This window comes from Camelus ferus, chromosome 14 (assembly GCF_009834535.1).
Source record: "Camelus ferus isolate YT-003-E chromosome 14, BCGSAC_Cfer_1.0, whole genome shotgun sequence".
Lineage (NCBI taxonomy): Eukaryota > Metazoa > Chordata > Mammalia > Artiodactyla > Camelidae > Camelus > Camelus ferus.
In genome coordinates, this window is record NC_045709.1 from 49,347,051 (window position 1) to 49,369,233 (window position 22,183).

General features: G+C 38.5%; 1 long non-coding RNA gene across 2 annotated transcripts in view; it reads right to left on the reverse strand.

Moving 5' to 3' along the window:
• LOC116668702 overlaps positions 1–22,183 on the reverse strand; it is a 172,175-nt gene that overhangs the window by 49,453 nt on the left and 100,539 nt on the right. For both annotated transcript variants that reach the window (XR_004325933.1, XR_004325932.1), the window contains one exon: positions 95–161. This is a non-coding gene — a long non-coding RNA (uncharacterized LOC116668702). The remainder of the gene's footprint in view (positions 1–94; positions 162–22,183) is intronic.

The window sequence follows — 22,183 nt, forward strand, 5'->3', positions numbered from 1 at the left end:
TGTTGCAGACGTGAAGACTATATTTACCAGTTACAAAACAGCCTGGCATTAGGGATACGATGTCTAACTTTAGAACCAGGGTTGCAGTTCTTACCTCTCTCTTATATAATGGTGTGATCTTGGACAAGACATTTCAGCTTCCTGGGTTTTAATGTCCTCATCTGTAATAGGCAAAGATTAGAAAAGGTTACTTTAAAATCAATAGTATTACTATAGGCAAAAATCTGGCCAAAGCATCTAGACTATCTCAGTTCCGTAGGCCTGATAGTCATCCTAGTGTTTAATAGTCCTCCTCAAGGCAGTTCTAACTTATGCACGTTCCCAAGCAGGGTGCTGAAGCATAAAGAGTTTTTCCTGGGATCCACATGGTCAAGATGTTAGCCGTGTTGTTTATTCCCACCCTGATTCTTCTCATAGTATGCTGTCTTCCTTCCCCTCCCATTCAGAAATAAATGAGGAAAGAATGAGGATAAAATGTAGCAATGACTTTGAGGCAAATAATGTTCTTTTCCCACTTCAAGAAAAAGGCTCTTTCAATTCAGTCTTTCATGTTTCTTTACCTGTCACTGACTTTTTCTTCCTAAATTTTAGGTATAGTTTCACTTTTACAGATGAAAGCATGAGTCTCCAAATTCATGATTTCTGACTTAAATGAACAACAACCTGGCTTCTGTAAGTTTAAACATATAATCTGTCCAGATGCTCCAAAAGTCTCACTTACACACATATCTCCTAATTCCATCCCTACTAATATATATATATACACACACACACACACACACACATACACACACATATATATATTATACTCTTTTAAAATACACAGTGAATATTTAAGGGTTGATCCTTAAGATAAGGAAAGGAGGATTATTTCTTTACTTCTTAGCCCATTATATGGCTTGCACCTCTTCTTACTCCCATGTTGTCTGGTCAATATTTTTTCCATAGCACATACCGAAATGCCTAGCTCCCCTAGCAGACTACAAGCTTTGTAGAGTAGGCTCTGTGTTTTACTGATATTAGATCCATCACCTAACATATAATTTGACTTGCTGAATAAACTGAATAGATGGATGAATATGAGATCCTTCCTAACAACAAGGGCTTTTAAGAATATTTCTATAACTGAACTGCCACTGTGAATTCATATCTATATGTAAATAATGGGTGGGGCCATCGGGTAACTTGGAATTTAAAACAGAATTGCTATGAAACTTTGCATTTGGATTCAGGGAAAGTAAAGTGCTAGGAATTGAGAGAAAGAGACAGACAAGTCTTCTCTCATCATCAAGGCAACAAAACTTCAGCTTTGTTCACTACAAAATGGCACAGAGGTTGCCTTCAGTCATGACCTCAGCTACCTGGTTTTAGAATAATCTGAGAATGACAGAAAAATATGAGTCTCAGTTCATATTTCAGAGTCTCTTAAAAAAAGGCAATCCCTCACACCATACACAAAAATAAACTCAAATTGACTTAAAGGCTTAAATGTAAGACAAGACACAACAAGTCTCCTAGAAGAAAATATAGGCGAAACATGCTCTGACATAAATCTTAGCAATGTTCTCCTAGGGCAGTTTACCCAGGCAATAGATATAAAAGCAAAAATAAACAAATGGGACCTAATTAAACTTATAAACTTTTGCAGAGCAAAGGAAACCATAAGCAAAACAAAAAGACAACCTATGGAATGGAAGAAAATATTTGCAAATGATGTGACTGACAAAGGTTTAATTTCCAGAATATATAAACAGCTCATACAACTTAATAACAAAAAATGAACAACCCAATCCAAAACTGGGCAGAAGACCTAAACAAGCAATTCTGCAATGAAGACATACACATGGTCAATAGGCATATGAAAAAATGCTCAATATTGTTAATTATCAAAGAAATGAAATCAAGACTACGATGAGGTATCATCTCACACCAGGCAGAATGGCCATCAGTCAAACATCCACAAAAGATGAATGCTGGAGAGGCTGTGGAGAAAAGGGAACCCTCCTACACTGCTGGTGAGAATGTAGCTTGGTGCAGCCGTAATGGAAAACAGTATGGAAATTCCTCAAAAAACTAAAAATAGATTTACCATATGCTCCAACAAGCCCACTCCTGGGCTTATATCTGGAAGGAACTCTAATTCGAAGAGATACACGTACCCCGATGTACACAGCAGCACTATTTACAATAGGCAAGACATGGAAACGAGGCTGAGGTCCACCTTCAAGGTAACACAGGGGGAGCTATGCTGACCTACTGTCCAGCAAAACAAGCAAAGCCTGTGAACTGTATTTTAAGAACAAAAACAAGGAACAAAAATTTAGTCTCTGGAAATTGTCCTAATGGCATACAGCAAATGAGGAAACATTTATTCAAGAAAACCTACTATAACTCGGTAAGAATACTGAGTCTGTGCAATTGAGCAACAGCCTGCTCTCTCCATCACTAAAGGAGAATTAATAAAATGGCCAAATTTAGGCCAAAAAACCAAACGACCAGAGGCTAACTGCTCCAGCATGTCCTAATACAGGGCTGAGAGATTTTGACCAGGTGGAGAGGCAGTTTATAAGGAAAGAGACTTCTGACACTTTCCCCAAAAGAACTGACTGTATTTGAAATAGAGTTTGATGAATTTCAAGCCTAAGGATGTTGGTGTTCCTGAAAACAATAGCTCCTCTTAATTAGGAGTAAAAAGCATAACCACAGGCCAGCTAGTTCACTAGAGAGAAACAGAGAAAGAGATAACTAAGAAGTACCCTCCTGAGTACCAAAGATAAAGACTGTTCTCAAAAGAATACTCCTGCCTGAGTTTAATTGGATCAGACTACAGAGCTATTTGTGCCTCAGGACACCGTCAAAAACAGTAGAGTAATCAACTAGCAATTAGTGGAATCTCACAGGTGGGTGTGATACCAAATGAGGCAGAATGATCAGGAAAGGAGACACCCAAAGGGAATCCTACCAGAACCACTGTCATCCCCGATAACTGTGTGCATGCCCATGGCTGCGCCCTCTCAGACACGGACGGTTTCACACCGCAGGGGAGGTAAACGCCACTAAAACAGTCCAGCATGTCACTAGACAAAGAAATAAGCAAATAACAGTAAGAACAGGCCTCAGAGCAGGGGAGGGGAATCATTAGTGCTTGCCTAGAGTTGGAGGTAGGCAGACGGGGAGGTGATGGATCAGGAGGGTGGGGTTTCTTCTTAGACTGATGCAAATGTTCTCAGGTTGACTGTGGTCCTGGTTGTACAACTGAAAATATATTAAAAGCCACAGGTGCATTAAATGGTAAGTGAGTTATATTTCAAAACATGTTTTTTTTTTAAAAAGACTCAATGGTACTTTTTAGGCATAGGAAATGACAGTCCTTGCTCAAATACTGACATTATTTAGACAGACAAGTGAAAGAAATATTTTTCAGCCAAAGAGAAAATTGTAGACTCGCCTGGGTTTATTCAAATTGTTTGGCAGGGGACCTGTGGGAACTGGTTTCTGGGTTATCCAGCCAGCATTTCCAGTGACCAGCAGCAGTGATGTCAGGGTGGCACGTCATTTGTCATGTTTGTTACTGGCTGAAATAAACACACCTGCCTGTGGGCCATGCACGGGACACGTGATATTTTCCCAAAGAGGCTGTGTTAAGCACTCTACAATCCTGTGTATTTTATCACTAATCTCCTATTGATCTTATGCCTGTGAGCCTCAGACCACTAAGGAAAGTGAAAGTTAACTAGATACGTGAATCTAATTAGAAAGCTCCATGTCCTCCTCTTTCCTTAAAGAGCTTGCAATTTTCGGGTGATGTTCAGTTTTTTATGACGACTTTTGGGTTTGTTAGCTAGACATTTTCTTTAACTCTTCATTCATTTGCTTTCTCAAAACTGATTCCTAAGTTTTGATATGGCTGAGTCAAACAGCCTTAGAGAAGTTCATTCTAACTTGAAAAGGAGTTTTTGTAGTCAGCTCCTGTTACTTATTTAGCATTGGCTGAGGAAAGCCATTCCTCTGCAAAGAAAGTTCTATTCTGTGACTTTCAGTGTGGCATGGAGGGGGCATATTTAGGAGGAAAAAGGTTACCAACTTAGACAGCCAAATCAGTAAAACTCACTAGGCTGATATGTATTCAGTCATCCGGCATCACTAATTCAATACGTGCCATGTACAGTGGTGGCGCTTAGGGACATGACAGTGCCTAAAACAGACGTGGCACCTACACTCGGGAAAGTCACCTCCAGGGGCCTTGCCCCTGTGGTCAGCTCAAACTGGCAACCTGACCAGATGTCTGTGCTGCAGACTGTTGTTTCTATGCCTAACCAGTTTGCTTTTCTTGGCCTCAGAGAGAGGGAATATCCCAAGTCTTTGTATTCAGAGGAAGGTTTACCCTCATTTCCCTGTGTGTCTGTCCAAAAGAGGCTAGAGAAATGAAGTAATGGATTATAGATGTTTACACAATCTTGACAGATAGCCTACATTATGATGCAAAATTACCAACAAGTTTACTGTGCTTAACTTTGGGCTATGTGTGAAACTGAACTATAGTAACAAAAGCTTTTTCCTTATGCATCACTTCCCAATTCTCAAAGCACTTCTAGGAATGTGGAAGATGGCGGAGTAGAAGGATTTTCGCAGGTCACCCTCACCCACAAATACACCAAGACCCACATCTACAGACCCACACAGCCAACCAGAGCACCTGTGGAACTCCGACAGAACATCGCCCTCTTCAAAAGATAAAGACGCCAAAAATCTGGTAGGAGAAAAGGAAAAAAGAAAGAACAAAACGCAAAGCAGCGCGGGACGGGTCCCGCAGGGAGGGAGCGGCAAAGGAGGACTGGCGCTCGCTCGCTGGGTCTCCCCTCTCCAACTGAGAGGCCAGCGGGACGGAGGGGGAGCCTCCAAGGCTCGGATCTGTACAGAGCAGCCCTTGACTAACAGAACTAAGTTAAACGGGCACAGAGCGTCACCCTGACATGCAGCCTAATATGCGGGCCGGCAGCGGCGGGCAGGGCCAGGCTGCACAAGCTGGGCAGAGGACGGAAGTGGCTGCACGGAGGCAGCCCCGGGGGAACGCAAGTTTACTCCATAAACCACAGTGCCAAAGAGGTATGAGCAAGATGAAGAAGCAGAAAAACCTTTCCCAATTAAAAGAACAAGAGAAATCCCCTGAAAGGAAGATCAACGAAATAGACATCGATAGCCTACTAGATCAAGATTTCAAAAAAGGAGTGATCGAATTGCTGAAGGAATTAAAAAAGATAGTGTTTAGAGATATAAAATATGTCAAAAATGAAATTGAAGCTATAAAGAAGAGCCAAGGAGAATGGGTAAACTCGCTGGCTGACATGAGGAATGATCTAATAGCTGTGCAAAGCTGACTAGATAATGCAGAGGAACGAATTAGTGATCTAGAAGACAGGGCAATAGAAAGCACCCATTCAGAAGAACTACAAGAGAACCAAATAAAAAATAATGAAAATAGCATAAGGGACCTATGGGATAATATAAAGCACCCCAATCTTCGCATAATAGGGGTCCCAGAAGGAGAAGAAAGATCAAAGGGGATTGAAAAGGTTTTTGAAGAAATCATGACTGAAAACTTCCCAAAATTAAAGAAGGAATCAGATATCCAAGTACAGGAAGCTCAGAGGGTCCCAAACAGGAAGAACCCAAATAGACCCACACCAAGACATAACCATACTCAAGATGGCCAGAGTCAAGGATAAAGAAATGATTCTAAAGGCAGCAAGAGAAAAGCAAAGAGTAAGTTACAAGGGAACCCCCATAAGGCTCTCAGCTGATTTCTCTACACAAACACTACAGGCCAGAAGGGAGTGGCAACATATATTCAAAGCCCTGAATGAAAAAAAGATGCAGCCTAGGATCCTTTATCCAGCAAGGCTATCCTTGAGGATAGAAGGAGAAATAAAGAGATTCACAGACAAAAAAAAAAAGCTGCAGGAGTTTAGCAACATTAAACCCATGCTAAAAGAAATATTGAAAGGGCTATTCTAAATAGAAAAGCAGCAGGATGCTACAGAAATGAGAAACTCACAATTGGAAAGGTGATAACTCATGAATTACAAATAAACACGAAATTATAAAAGAAGACATACAAATCACTGAGAGTGGGAGAGGGAGGCAGGGAAATATAGAATATTTTTTTCTTTCTTTTTTAAATTTTGTTAACAGTAGGATGGGTTTGAGATCATGTTACTATCAGTTTAATAAAAACAGTTATAGTAATGGGTTGATAGATTTACAAAACAGGGTAACCACAAGCCAAAAATTTACAAAGGAATCACAAAAATTAAATAAAATCCATGATAATACAAAGGAAAATTACCAAACCACAAAAGGAAGAAGAAAGGAACAAAGAGGAAATACCAATTCAACTGCAAAGATAAGTTCATAATGGCAATAAACACACATCTATCATTAATTACTGTAAATGTTAATGGACTAAATGCTCCAGTCAAAAGACATAGAGTGGCAGACTGGATAATAAAGCAAGAACCTTCAATATGCTGCATACAAGAGACCCACTTTAGGGAGAAGGACACATATAGATTGAGAGTGAAAGGATGGAAAAGGATATTCCATGCAAATGGAAAAGCCAAAAAAGTGGGTGTTGCAGTACTGATTTCAGACAAAATAGACTTTAAAACACAGGCCATAAAGAAAGATAAAGAAGGACATTTTATAATGATTAAAGGAGTGATACAAGATGAGGATATTACACACATTAATATTATGCACCCAATATAGGAGCACCTAAGTACATAGAACAATTACTAACAGAGATAAAGGGGGATATTGATGGGAATACAATCATAGTTGGAGATTTTAACACTGCATTAACATCACTAGACAGATCTTCCAGACAGAAAATAAACAAGGCAACAGAGAAATTAAATACTACAATAGAAAAACTAGCTTTGGTGGATATTTTCAGAGCATTACACCCCCCAAAAATAGGATATACATTCTTTTCAAGTGCACGTGGAACATTTTCCAGGACCGATCATGTACTTGGGCACAAAAGAAACCTCAACAATTTTAAGAAGATAGAAATTATCTCAAGCATCTTTACTGACCACAATGCCATGAAACTGGAAATCAACAACAGAGAAACAAAGGAGAAAAAAAGGAAAACATGGAGATTAAACAACATGTTATTGAAAAAACAATGGGTCAATGAGGAAATCAAAGCTGAAATTAAAAAATACCTTGAGACAAATGATAATGAAAGCACAACCACTCAAAATCTATGGGACACAGCAAAGGCAGTGCTAAGAGGGAAGTTTATAGCGATACAGGCCTTCCTCAAAAAAGAAGAACAATCTCAAATAAACAATTTAACCCACCACCTGAATGAACTACAAAAAGAAGAACAAAAAGCCCCAAAAAGCAGCAGAAGGAAGGAAATAATAAAGATCAGAGAGGAAATAAATACAATAGAAATTAACAAGACCATAGAAAAAATCAACCAAGCCAAAAGCTGTTTTTTTGAAAAAGTAAATAAAATCGACAAACCTCTGGCCAAACTCACAAAGAAGAAAAAAGAGAGAGCACAAATTAGCAAAATAAGAAAGGAAAATGGAGAAATTACAACAAACAAAATAGAAATACAGAATATCATACGAGAATATTATGAAAAACTATATGGAACCAAACTGGATAACCTAGAGGAGATGGACAAGTTTCTGGAAACATACTGTCCACCAAAACTGAATCAAGAAGAATCTGAATGCTTGAACAATCCGATCACTAGAAAGGAAATAGATATAGCAATTAAAAAACTCCCTATAAATAAAAGTCCAGGACCGGACGGCTTCACCAGGGAATTCTACCAAACATACAAAGAAGAACTCATACCAGTCCTTCTCAAACTCTTCCAGATGATTGAAAAGGAGGGAATACTCCCAAACTCATTCTATGAAGCCACCATCACCCTGATACCAAAACCAGGCAAAGACACTACCAAAAAAGAGAATTATAGGCCAATATCACTGATGAACATAGACACAAAAATCATCACCAAAATATTAGCAAATAGAATCCAACAACACATAAAAAAGATTATACATCATGACCAAGTGGGGTTCATCCCAGGGACACAAGGCTGGTTCAACATACGCAAATCAATCAGTGTAATACATCACATCAACAAGAGAAAGGACAAAAACCACATGATCATCTCAATCGATGCAGAAAAAGTGTTTGATAAAATTCAACACCCATTTATGATAAAAACTCTCACCAAAGTGGGTATAGAGGGGACATATCTCAACATAATAAAAGCTATATATGACAAACCTACAGCCAGCATAGTATTCAACGGTGAAAAACTCAAAAGCTTCCCACTAAAATCTGGGACAAGACAAGGATGCCCACTGTCACCACTCCTATTCAACATAGTCCTGGAAGTCCTAGCCACAGCAATCAGGCAAGAGAAAGTAATAAAAGGGATCCAAATTGGAAAAGAAGAGGTAAAAGTGTCATTATATGCTGATGACATGTTACTATATATAGAAAACCCTAAAAGGTCCACACAAAAGCTACTAGAGCTGATTGAAGAATTCAGCAAGGTAGCAGGTTACAAAATTAACGTTCAAAAATCAGTTGCATTTCTTTACACTAACGATAAATCAACAGAAGAAGAAAGTAAAGAAACAATCCCCTTTAAAATAGCACCCAAAGTAATAAAATATCTGGGAATAAATCTAACCAAGGAGGTGAAAGAATTAAACACAGAAAACTATAAACCATTGATGAAGGAAATTAAAGAAGACTTTAAAAAATGGAAAGATATCCCATGTTCTTGGATTGGGAGAATCAATATTTTTAAAATGGTCACACTGCCCAAGGCAATCTACAGATTTAATGCAATCCCTATCCAATTACCCAGGACATATTTCACAGAACTAGAACAAATCATAATAAAATTTATACGGAACCATCAAAGACCTAGAATTGCCAAAGCATTACTGAAGAGAAAGAAAGAAGCTGGAAGAATAACTCTCCCAGACTTTAGACAATACTATAGAGCTACAGTCATCAAGACAGCATGGTATTGGTACCAAAACAGGCATATAGACCAATGGAACAGAATAGAGAGCCCAGAAATGAACCCACAAACTTTTGGTCAACTCATCTTTGACAAAGGAGGCAAGAATATACATTGGAATAAAGACAGTCTCTTCAGCAAATGGTGTTGGGAAAACTGGACAGCAGCATGTAAAACAATGAAGCTAGAACACTCCCTTACACCATATACAAAAATCAACTCAAAATGGATTCAAGACTTAAACATAAGACAAGATACAATAAACCTCCTAGAGGAAAACATAGGCAAAACATTATCTGACATACATTTCAAAAATTTTCTCCTGGAAGAAATAAAAGCAAGAATAAACAAATGGGACCTAATGAAACTTACAAGTTTCTGCACAGCAAAGGAAACCAGAAATAAAACAAGAAGAAAACGTATGGAATGGGAGAAAATTTTTGCAAGTGAAACTGACAGAGGCTTGATCTCCAGAATATATAAGCAGCTCATACAACTCAATAAAAAAAAAATAGACAACCCAATCCAAAAATGGGCAGAAGACCTAAACAAGCAATTCTCCAAGGAAGACATACAAATGATCAAAAAGCACATGAAAAAATGCTCAATATCACTAATTATCAGAGAAATGCAAATCAAGACTACAATGAGGTATCACCTCACACCAGTCAGAATGGCCGTCATTCAAAAATCCACAAATGACAAATGCTGGAGAGGCTGTGGAGAAAGGGGAACCCTCCTACACTGCTGGTGGGAATGCAGTTTGGTGCAGCCACTATGGAAAACAGTGTGGAGATTCCTCAAAAGACTAGGAATAGACTTACCATATGACCCAGGAATCCCACTCCTGGGCTTGTATCCAGAAGGAAATCTACTTCAGGATGACACCTGCACCCCAATGTTCATAGCAGCACTATTTACAATAGCTAAAACATGGAAACAACCTAAATGTCCATCAACAGGTGACTGGATAAAGAAGAGGTGGTATATTTATACAATGGAATACTACTCAGCCATAAAAACCGACAACATAATGCCATTTGCAGCAACATGGATGCTCCTGGAGAATGTCATTCTAAGTGAAGTAAGCCAGAAAGAGAAAGAAAAATACCATATGAGATCGCTCATATGTGGAATCTAAAAAACAAAAACAAAAACAAAGAAACAAACAGAAACAAAGCGTAAATAAAGGACAGAAATAGACTCACAGACAGAGAATACAGACTTGTGGTTACCAGGGGGGTGGAGGGTGCGAAGGGATAGACTGGGATTTCAAAATTGTAGAATAGACTACACTGTATAGCACAGGGAAATACACACAAAATGTTATGATAACTCACAGAGAAAAAAATGTGACAATGAGTGTGTATATGTCCATGAATAACTGAAAAATTGTGCTGAACACTGGAATTTGATACAACATTGTAAAATGATTATAAATCAATAAAAAATGTTAAAAAAATTAATAAAAAGCACTTCTGTCGCTGATCGTCATGAAATGAATCGTCACATTTAAAAATTATTGACAAGAGGTTGTTACTTTTCAAAGAATTCCAGGAAGACAAGAGTTTCAGAGTAAGACTGTAACTTACAAAGGGATTGGGGAAAAAAAAATTCAGTGAAGTAGAGGAAGGCAAATCTGGGTCTCATTGACAGGGTAATAAGATTAATAATGAATGGATTTCTCTTAACAATTCTCAAGCTGATTCTTGTGAAAAATAAGAAGTCAAAAATTACCAATAATCATTCAAGAGACATCCAAGCTATCAAAAACTGGAGGCAAAAAAACCCCAAAAGACTCTCCACGCTGTTATTGGACGTTCACATGGCTCCCTTGCTCTCACTGTGGACTCATCTTTTAGGCCAAGCTCAGGTGAGGGCTTCCAGGCCCTATGGATGTTACATCAGGTTCTCTAGGGGGCGGTGTCTCACTCCCTAAGCCCTGCCTAGTCACCAGTGCACTTCAACTTTAAAACATCTTTAGGATTTGTTTCTCTGTTTTTAACATTGAAAAAACTTTTAAAATATCGTTTTTCTTTTTTTTTTTAAATCCATGTAATACTTTCACTCGATTTTTAAAATAAGTTTATATAGTACTGAGAAGTATATAGAACAGCCCAGCTCAACAGGAGCATATAATAAACATGGTCCTATTAAGGACTTACCCATCAACTTATTGAGTGCTTTGTGGTTTGTTTGTTTTTTTTTTAAACATGATAGGTGTTGAATTTTTTTGTCCAATGCATTTCTTGCATCTATGAAAAACAGAAATGCCCATAAGATTTTGTTTTATCGTAACTCTGTTAATGTGTAAGATTTTATTCATGGATTTTCCAATATTTAACCAGTCTTTAATTCCTAGAATAAAACCTACTTGGTAAGAATGTTTAAGTTTTTAATGCATTATTGAATTCTATTTGCTTGTAATTGATCTAAGATTTTTACTCAGATATTAGCAGGTGCGAGTCTGCATTTTCCTCTTTTTGGTGGAATCTGTCAAGTTTGGGGGGAAAAATCTTTTACTTGCTTCATAAAATAAATGCAAAAGTTTTACCTCTCCCTGCAATGGAATAATTAAGGAGCATTGAGATTATATGATTTTTAAGGAGTACTTTCGAGGATGAAGCAAGTCGTAGGTGAAGCCTGATGTTTTTCAACTACTTTCCCTTTTATTCCATGGCAATTGGTCTCTTTAGATTTTTTTTTTCTCTGCTAGGGTCAGTTTGAGTCAGAATTACTTTCCTATAAAATTATCCATCTTATCTAAGTTTTAAAAGAAACTTACCTAGAGTTTTTTATTTAATCATACTCTAAACAACATTGAGCATGGACAAGTATCACTCTTGATATTTCAGTAGTACAACCAGGGCTACAGTCATCTCAGCATAGCTGCTATTTTTTAAATTACTGGTTTTATATTCTTAGTCTTAATATATTGTACTTTAAATTTTACTATTTTGTGTAAAACTAACTAAATTTGCTTATAAACGTTCCATTAATTGGCAGATTGCCAGCTTACAGATGGATGTGCATTTTACTTTGAACATTTTTTTACTGTAAAGGAATCTCATAAAATACCTGCTAGAAATCTTTTCCCTCTTTTTCGGTGAAGTGTACTTTGGCATATGAAGCAAGAGGATACTTGGGTAGCCAAGCAAAATTTAGCATCTCTCTCTTCTAATTCCAAGTTGCACTGAAACATTGCTTTCTAGATCTTGGTAAGTCTTTGTGACAATGCCAAAGGAATTTATACTCCTGGTTTCTCACTCCTCCTTTATTATTCCCTGAACCTTCATAGCTTCACCCTTTTTCTCTTCCATCTGAAAATGACCTGCCTTTGTCTAACTACTATGAATAGTTTCCCAACATTTTCAAAGCCTCTCTCCCTTTCTCTCTTTCTCTCTCCTACATAACTCAAGTTTAAAATATTACTTCTAACAAAAGATGCTACATTTATTAAATATTAAAGTTACATTTTTTTTATCCATGCTGTCAGTGTTTTCATGATTGTAGATCTAAGGAAATACTCCTTTAGGAAAGCTTACAATACATATTCCATTTCCATTTCATTTGCTGATATTTTTTAAATGTTCCTTTATATTTTGAAGACTCTAGGTCTACGGATGTTATGCTGGGAATCAACATCGTAAAACACCCCCTTTTCACGTCTTCCCAACAAGAGGAAAACAGGAACTTGAAGTAGCGGTTTCTAGAGAATGTGGAAATAGCATATTTCATTATGTAAATAGATTGTTCCTGTACTGGCCTGCATTATGAGCAGACATTTGCTAATTACACTAAAGAACAAGACTACAAAGGCCAATTTACATTCTGTGTGTGGTGTCGTTGATTTGTTTCTCGGAACCAAAACAAGATAAAAGGTTGCAAAGATTTAATCATGCAGGTCACTGCCTTGCCTTCAGCCAGTGAGTGTCAGAGTCTGGGGTCCATCGGCCCCTCAGTAAAGTACTGGCGGCCCTGGGGAAGACTTCCAAGATCCCCTTAGCACAGACTCGGGGCTTTGGTTTCTTCCTTAGCCACCGATTGACACTGTGCTCAATATAGTAAGAAATTAAGTGAACCCAGCTGCTGGACTCCTGATTAACTGCCTCTTTCCTGTGCTCTGTCCACTTTTTCCACCATGTTTAAATAACTACTTTTTTTCTTTGAAGTACATTCTTAGTGAGATTAATTTCTTTGCTTATTCAAAGTTCTGTCTCACATTGTGTGTGTGTGTGTGTGTGTGTGTGTGTGTGTGTGTGTGCACGTGTGTGACTTACCCACAGACTTCATTAAAACTCAGTTGTCAAGGGACAGTGGGCTGCATCCTAAAGCAGGAGCCATGGGACCTGAACTCTGCTTCTTAATTTGGTTCTTAATGGCTGAATGGTCTTAAACAATCTCTTTTGCTTTGTCTGCATATTTAAAAAATAAGGTTAACAACAGATATTTTACAGGAATATTGCAATTAACAGTATACATGAAAATATTCATAAAAAACTAAAAAACCATATGTGAAGGTAAAATGCAAGCAGACCTCAAAAAGATGAAAAAGGTAATAATTAAACATGGAAAATTAAATTTAGTGAAAGATACTTATTTAAAAGATTTCAGTACTGTTCTGTGGCAAATCCAGCATCCATAGCAATTAAAAATAAGCATACTAAATTTCTAACAGAGTCTAAATATCACTAGTTATTTCAGGTTTATTTTCAAAATTATTTATGAATGACAGGCAACTATGAGATTTTGTGGATAGTTTTTTTTTTTTTTTTGTAGCTGCCTTTCAAGTAGTCATTTACTTAAGACAAAAATTTCATGCAAGTAGCCATGAACACTGATAATTTTTTAAAATCTATATTTACTGGAAAGTTATTTCATTGGTTACCCCAGAGTTATCTTTACTTTTGAGTTACCAAGTTTATTTTGAAATCTCTCCCATTTAGGCAGAACACTTTGACTTTTATCTAGTCACAATTTAAACAATATAATCCCCTTCTTACTTCCACAAAAAATCAATTCGATATTTTTCCTCTCATAATTTTGGTTGTAGTTGGTGTATTTGAATATTTATAAAACTGACCAATTGCTTTCCAGGCCAACCTCACCTATCATAGCAATTTAGGACCAGGACACCCCACATCTGCTCATTTGGCACTGGCCGGTGACCCACACAGCCTGTGGCTTGACCTATTCTGTTTTAATCTTCCCAAGCACATATTTCAGATGCCCCGAGTTGGGACCACTTTCTCTTGCCTTGTTTCATAGACTGACTGAAATGCTTAACTGGTCAATACAGGGTTTTGCATTTTCTTATAGCTCAGTGTGTGAGGTTGAAGGGCAGTTTATGGAACACAAGGTACATGGACTCTTTTTCCTAAGCTTGACTCCGTTTTAACCTCATAATATCTGGTGGCATTAGATGGGGGAAGAGAGTGAGGGACAGTCTATCTGTAATCTCCGAGTGCCTCCCTCCTCGCAATCTTTGATTTAGATAAATTGATGCTTTTCTATATTGTATGAAAAGTGTGATACAAAAAATAGCTCTGAGCCCTCCTTTTCAGAAACTGTGGAGCAGCCACTGTGTTTAGGATGCCTGGTGGGGAGGGTATAGCTCACCATGCATGAGGTCCAATCCCCAGTACTTCCTCTAAAATAAAGTAAACAAGCAAACCTAATTACCTCCCCTCACCCCAAAAAAGATGCCTGGAATCCCAGACTCTTTTTTTGCTGACTCCTCCGTACCCTGGTCCAACAACTTGTCCTGGACTCACAGTACACACGGGGAGTTATGGGCATGAGCGGACTGTCCTCATTGTTTCCTTTTCTGGGCATCTAAAGTCTGGACTCATTGAATAAGAGGAAAGTCTTCTAATGTAACTTAATCTCAGTTTTGGTAAATCTTGCCTCTCCTATTTTTATCCCCATGAAATACTTATTTTCCATAGTTTTGTGGCTAAAAATTCTGTACAATAATGAGAACTGTTTAACAATTTTGAATTCTTGTTTTAAGAAAAGGTGGATACATGCTATGTAAAATGGTAACTGTCAACTTCAGAGAACCAGGGGATGTTCTTAAAAAGTACATATGAATTTGCTCTGGGTGTGGAGGATGCTTGCAACCGTTTTACTTTTCCTCCCCCTTTGGGGAGCAACCCACACCATGTCCCTTTTAGTTTTCCATTATAAACACACCCTCAAACGTGAGAGTCTCACATTAGGAGCTTAAGGACAACCTCGCAGTTTGCATTTATTGCAACAGCATTACTCCCAGCAAAAAAGCAAAGCAAGCCTTGAAATATGTAAAAGCTCTATCATTCTGGGACCAGCTTACTATATAATCATTGTCTGACAATCATGAAAACTTGTTCTTCCTAAGGAAAGAACACTCTGCACGTTATCCAAGGGTGGAGCATGGGAAATGGGTCCTGAGGTTAAGTTATCTCTGGTTCCCGGACATCTATAATTCCTTTTCTGACAAGTTCATTTGTAATGCACAATGCACATGGATAAGCTATCGGTCACGTGAACATCTGAAGGAAGACCAAAAAAAATATGTTGAATGAAAGATCATTAATCTTTTATAACAAGGTTCCAATGCAAATTTCAGTCCTGCTCTCTGCATGATACTTTGAGAACATCTAGTCTTTGGGAAGGAATAAAGTGTTAAGCCCAGGTCTCCAATAAATAAAATGAAATAGAATGTTATCAAACTCAGTAGACAAATATTTGGATTGAACAGGGTACATACAATAAACTGTGTACTTCAAAAAGTAACTAGGCTGCCCTATTTTCATTTGGTAGAAGAATTACACTGAACTCTATTTCATTGCCTACCCAAGGGCAACTGAACCACTTACCTAAATAAGAGCAACTGTGATGTTCAGGATACAAAATAGTTTAATTAAATTTATCTGCCATTTCCATCTGATTACAAAATGAGCAATGTTAATTAAATCCATAAATTCATACCCATCTCCCGTATAAATTTTAACTGAAACAAAATAAAAGAAATTGGAAAGTTAAAACCACTCTCAAAGACAAGATGTACATTTTCTTGACCATAAATGGAAAAGAAATACAAAGCAGGAGGTGGGGTCTGCTGGTTCCAGAACTGCAAACAGGTAGAGACTGCGGACAGTTTTGGCCCTTGTAGGTAATAAAAGCTAAAACTTCCCCATGGGACTATGTCATAACTCACAGCCTAAATCTAGGAGCTGCTACTGAGTTTCTCCCTGCCATGAGTTTGAAGCTCCGAAGAGAGGTGCTCATATGTGAACCGATGGTTAGAGCTTTTATAAAAGTGTATCACTAGGGAACCAACAGGAAGTAAGTGGGGACTAGAAATCAGGGAAGACTACACCACCCACAAGTCTGGCATCTGGATCTGCACTATTTACAGTATCACTGTGCAATGCAGGTCCTAAGACCCACTACAGAACATGACAGACTTCCAGTCAAGAGGAACCTGGAAACCAATATTCCAAAATTCATGATGAAAACCAATGTAGGGACAACAGCCATGAGATGAATTCAATCTGATAAAATGAAAAAAATAATTGAGCAATATGAAAGTCAATTTAAAGTATATATGTTAAGGATCTTCAAAGAGATCTAAAAAGGCGTAAGTCCACTGGACAAAAAGGAAAAATAGAATAAGAACAGAGAACAGAAAATGAAAAACTAATGAAGTAAAAATAGTACAAATAAATAATACAGTAATTGAATTTTTTTTAATTGCTGTACTACTGGACCCAGAAATAGAGATAATTAGTGAGCAAGGAAAAAATACTGAGATGTTCTGCCAGAGCACTGCAGCAGGATAAAGAGATTAAAAATATAAAAGCGTAGTTAACAGTGATGGAAAATAGTTTGAGATGACTCAAACATGTACTAAATGGGACGCCAGAAAAAGAGAACAGAAGGGATGGCAGAAAAACAGTATTTACAGTACTTAGAGAGCAAGTAGCTAATAATTTTAAAGATTTTTGGAAAGATGTGAGTATTCAGATCATGAACACTTATTCTCAAAAAAATTAGAGTAAAGCCATGTTTAAATCACATCATGGTGAAAATGCAGGTTATCAAAGATGACGAGAAAAATCTCTAAAGTCATAGTAGCAGATTACAAAGGCACAGCAATCAGATGGAGGAATAGGAGGGCGGAAGGATAGTAACAGGAGGGAGATTCAATGAAGTACCTTGTCTTATTCAAGAAGAAGCAAGATATAGAGAAAAACTTCTGGGTTAGAGAAAGTTATAGTCAAGTATGCATGTGAAAACAGAGTAGAAATACAACCTATAGCTTCCAAACTAGCAAGGGGGAAAAATGACCAATCCAATGGAAAGCAAGAAAGAAGAGGGGAAAAGTCAAACAAAAGCAAACAAGAAAAGAAGACAAATAGAAAATGGAAATATTAAAAGGTAGATAGAATCCCAAATAAATAATCACAATAAACATTGGCAGATTAACTTTTCTGATTAAAAGATATCAGATCAGACTATAAAAAATGAATACACTTCTAAAATGAAATGACTCACAATGTTAAAAAAAAAAAAGAGGAAAAAAAGAACAAGCCTGTCAAATATCAAGAAGCAAAAGTTGAATTATCAATATTAATATCACAGACAGCATCTAAGACTTCTTTCTAACCATGGAATACCAATTTTCTACATCCAATTATAGAGGATGATTTAATGGTGTTTTCTTCACTACCAAGTCACATGTGGGCTTTGAGGTGAACAGTTAATTTCACAAGAGATAAGATTATTTTGATTGCATTTCAAGGAGACATCTGAAAAAGGAAAGAAGCAAAGCCACTTATGATGACAGGAATATAAAAAGGGATGGTTTCAACAGTCAAAGCCTTTTAAAATTTGATACAAAATGTCCTTTATTTCAGCATAGGTTAGATTTATTTTCTTCATACTGTCAAGCTTCTGTTTACTCAATCAAGTTATATATGGTGTGTATGTATATGTGTGTATATATACACATATAAAGTATATTAGATTTATTGCAGCAAAGGCATTCCTCATTTCTTTCTGTACCCATGTCCTGTGACAAAAGACCTTGCAGTCTGACAAAAGAGGGGTGTATATTTTCACCCTAGGCTTCCAGTTTGGTTACGTGACTTGCAAATGCATCTTATTGGGTATCAGATGACCAAATACTTGGAAAGTGCTTGCCTTCTTGAGCTAGCTCTCTTGCACCTTTGCCACTGCCATGAGAAGAACACACCTAGTTGAGCAGAGTTCAACCAGCCCAGCCACACTTAGCCCAGATCAGCGAACCCCTAGCTAAACCCTAGACACAACAGCAAGCCCACTCAGCTGAGCCCATAGATAAATGAACCCACAAATCTATGAGAATAATAGATGATGACTGTTTTAAATCCCTGAGTTTTAGGGGTAGCTGGTTATGCAGCATTTTTGTGGCAATAGCTAAACCACACACATTGCACTATTTTCAACAATCTTTTATTCTCTCAAAGCTTTTGACTGACAGGTGCTAATTAGAGGCTCTGTCTTTGGTTTCAACCATGATTTGACACCTATGTAGAAGTTAAGAAAATCAGAAATTGAATCAAGGAATATAAAGTTTATAATTTCTATATTAAAGAGAGTGGGATTTATAATTTTCTCTTTCCATAGCATTCAACTCAATGAGCTAGAAAAATAACATTAGAATAAACACAAAGGAAGTAAAAGAAATAAAATTATAAAATAAGTGTAGAAATAAAAGAAATGGAAAGCAAAAATAAAAAGTCTTTTGAGATGTTAACCAAAACTAAAAGTTGGTTATTTGAATAAATTAATGAAATGAAAACAACTAGCATCATAACTTGAGGAGGGGGGGATTCATTAAAAACACACAGCAGGAGAAGAGAGAAGATGGCGGAGTAGAAGCACGCTCACAGCTCACCCTCTCCCACAAATGCACCAAGACTCACATCCACAGACCCACTCAGCCAACCAGAGCACCTGCAGAACTCCAACAGAACATCGCCCTCTTCAAAAGATAAAGACACCAAAAATCTGGTAGGAGAAAAGGAAAAAAGAAAGAACAAAAGGCAAAGCAGAGCGGGACGGGTCCCACGGGGAGGGAGCAGCAAAGGAGGACTCGTGCTTGCTCGCTGGGTCTCCCCTGTCCAACTGAGAGGCCAGCAGGATGGAGGGGGAGCCTCTGAGGCGCGGATCTGTACAGAGCAGCCCTTGACTGACAGAACTAAGTTAAAGGGGCACAGAGCATTCCTCCGACACCCAGCCTGAGACGCAGGCTGGCAGCTGGGGCAGGGCCAGGCTGCCCAAGCCGGGCTGAGGACGGGGGCGGCTGCACTGAGGCAGCCCCGGGGGACTGTAGGAGGCTGTGCCATGGCTGTGGGTGCACAGGGCAGGACAACCTGGGCCCTCCATAAAACAGCACGGTTGATGTGCCCTGGGGGGAAGGGTGCATACCCCCATCTCTGAAAACCCGCATAAAGTTTTCAGGGGAAGAGAAGCGGGGCTCAGGCATAGCCACCATATCCTCCGGTGCTTAGCATCCAGGTGGGGGCGGGGGCGAACCCTGCATCTGCACCAAAGGGGATAGCAGCCTCAAGGGCCAGACTGAGACTTGTCTACAGCCCAAGGCAGATAGGATCCTTCCATCCTGGTCCCTCAAAGAACTTGCTCCACCAAGACAAACAAGGAGCTGGGTTTTGGCCCGGAGCAGGGACAGGGCTGTTCCTCGGTCTTCCCTGAGCCCGCCTGAGGAGCACCGACCAGAGGCGGAGGGCACAGCGGCACAGAGCAGCGGAGCTACCGGCACTGGGAGAAGGATGGTGGCCCCACCCCCGCCTTTCGGGCAGGAAAACAGCCCCTGACCACAGTGTTGGGAGGGGGCGTGGCCTGCCCTCCTACCTGGCCAGTCTGCAACATCTGACTGCGGCATCGGGAGGGGCAGTGACCCGCCCGCCCACAGCAGAGGAGAGCAGCACCTGACCCGGTGTTAGGAGGAGGCGCGACAGGTGCTGGGAGCAGCACAGAGGAGGGCGCCAACGGAGGGCCTCTGGAAACAGCAAGCTGAGCTTCCAAAACAGGACGAAGACAGAAAGACTTCACATTAAAAGCACACAGTCTCCAGGAGAACACCAACACCCCCCACCTTTTTTGTTTTTTGTTTTTTTGTTTTTTTAAACTGTTTTTACCTGTTCCATTTTCTATCACCCTCTTAATTTTTACTTCTTAATTCATTTCTATTTCTCTTGGGTTTTGATGTCCTGTTATTGATTAGACACAGGTTTCAAATACATTTTTCATCTTTTCCCTTTTTTTTAAAGGTCGTAAAAGGACGTCTCAACCCAATTGATATTCTGCTTCAACTCGCTCTTCTATTATTCATTATACACTGTTTTCAAACCTTCTTTCTCCCTTCTTTTAAAATTCTTTCTCTCTCTCTCTTATTTTTTCTTTTCTTCCTAAGTCTTATTCCTAAATAGGCATTAGATAGATGAACTCCTTAAGGACCAAACAGATAACCAATACTCCATAAACCACAGTGCCAGAGAGGTATGAGCAAGATGAAGAAGCAGAGAAACCATTCCCAATTAAAAGAACAAGAGAAATCCCCTGAAAGAAAGATCAATGAAATAGATATCAATAGCCTACTAGATCAAGATTTCAAAAAAGGAGTGATCAAAGTGCTGAAGGAATTAAAAGAGATAGTGTTTAGAGATATAAAATATGTCAAAAATGAAATTGAAGCTATAAAGAAGAGCCAAGTAGAATGGGTAAACTCACTGGCTGAGATGAGGAATGATCTAACAGCTGTGCAAAGCCGATTAGATAATGTAGAGGAATGAATTAGTGATCTAGAAGACAGGGCAATAGAAAGCACCCATTCAGAAGAACTACAAGAGAACCAAATAAAAAATAATGAAAATAGCATAAGGGACCTATGGGATAATATAAAGCACCCCAATCTTCGCATAATAGGGGTCCCAGAAGGGGAAGAAACATCAAAGGGGATTGAAAAGGTTTTTGAAGAAATCATGACTGAAAACTTCCCAAACTTAAAGAAGGAATCAGATATCCAAGTACAGGAAGCTCAGAGGGTCCCAAACAGGAAGAACCCAAATAGACTCACACCAAGACATAACCATACTCAAGATGGCCAGAGTCAAGGATAAAGAAATGATTCTAAAGGCAGCAAGAGAAAAGCAAAGAGTAAGTTACAAGGGAACCCCCATAAGGCTCTCAGCTGATTTCTCTACACAAACACTACAGGCCAGAAGGGAGTGGCAAGATATATTCAAAGTCCTGAATGAAAAACAGATGCAGCCTAGGATCCTTTATCCAGCAAGGCTATTGTTTAGGATAGAAGGAGAAATAAAGAATTTCACAGGCAAGAAAAAGCTGCAGGAGTTTAGCAACACTAAACCCATGCTAAAAGAAATATTGAAAGGGCTATTCTAAATAGAAAAGCAGCAGGATGCTACAGAAATGAGAAAATCACAATTGGAAAGGTGATAACTCATGAATTACAAATAAACACGAAATTATAAAAGAAGACATACAAATCACTGAGAGTGGGAGAGGGAGGCAGGGAAATACAGAATATTTTTTTCTTTTTAAAATTTTTTTAATGGTAGGATGGGTTTGAGATCATGTTACTATCAGTTTCATAAAAATAGTTATAGTAATGGGCTAATAGATTTACGAAAAAGGGTAACCACAAGCCAAAAACTTACAAGGGAGTAACAAAAATTAAATAAAATCCATGATAATACAAAGGAAAATTACCAAACCACAAAAGGAAGAAGAAAGGAACAAAGAGGAAATACCAATTCAACCGCAAAGATAAGTTCAAAATGGCAATAAACACACATCTATCATTAATTACTGTAAATGTTAATGGACTAAATGCTCCAGTCAAAAGACATAGAGTGGCAGACTGGATAATAAAGCAAGAACCTTCAATATGCTGCATACAAGAGACCCACTTTAGGGAGAAGGACACATATAGATTGACAGTGAATGGGTGGAAAAGGACATTTCATGCAAATGGAAAAGCCAAAAAAGCAGGTGTTGCAGTACTGATTTCAGACAAAATAGACTTTAAAACACAGGCCA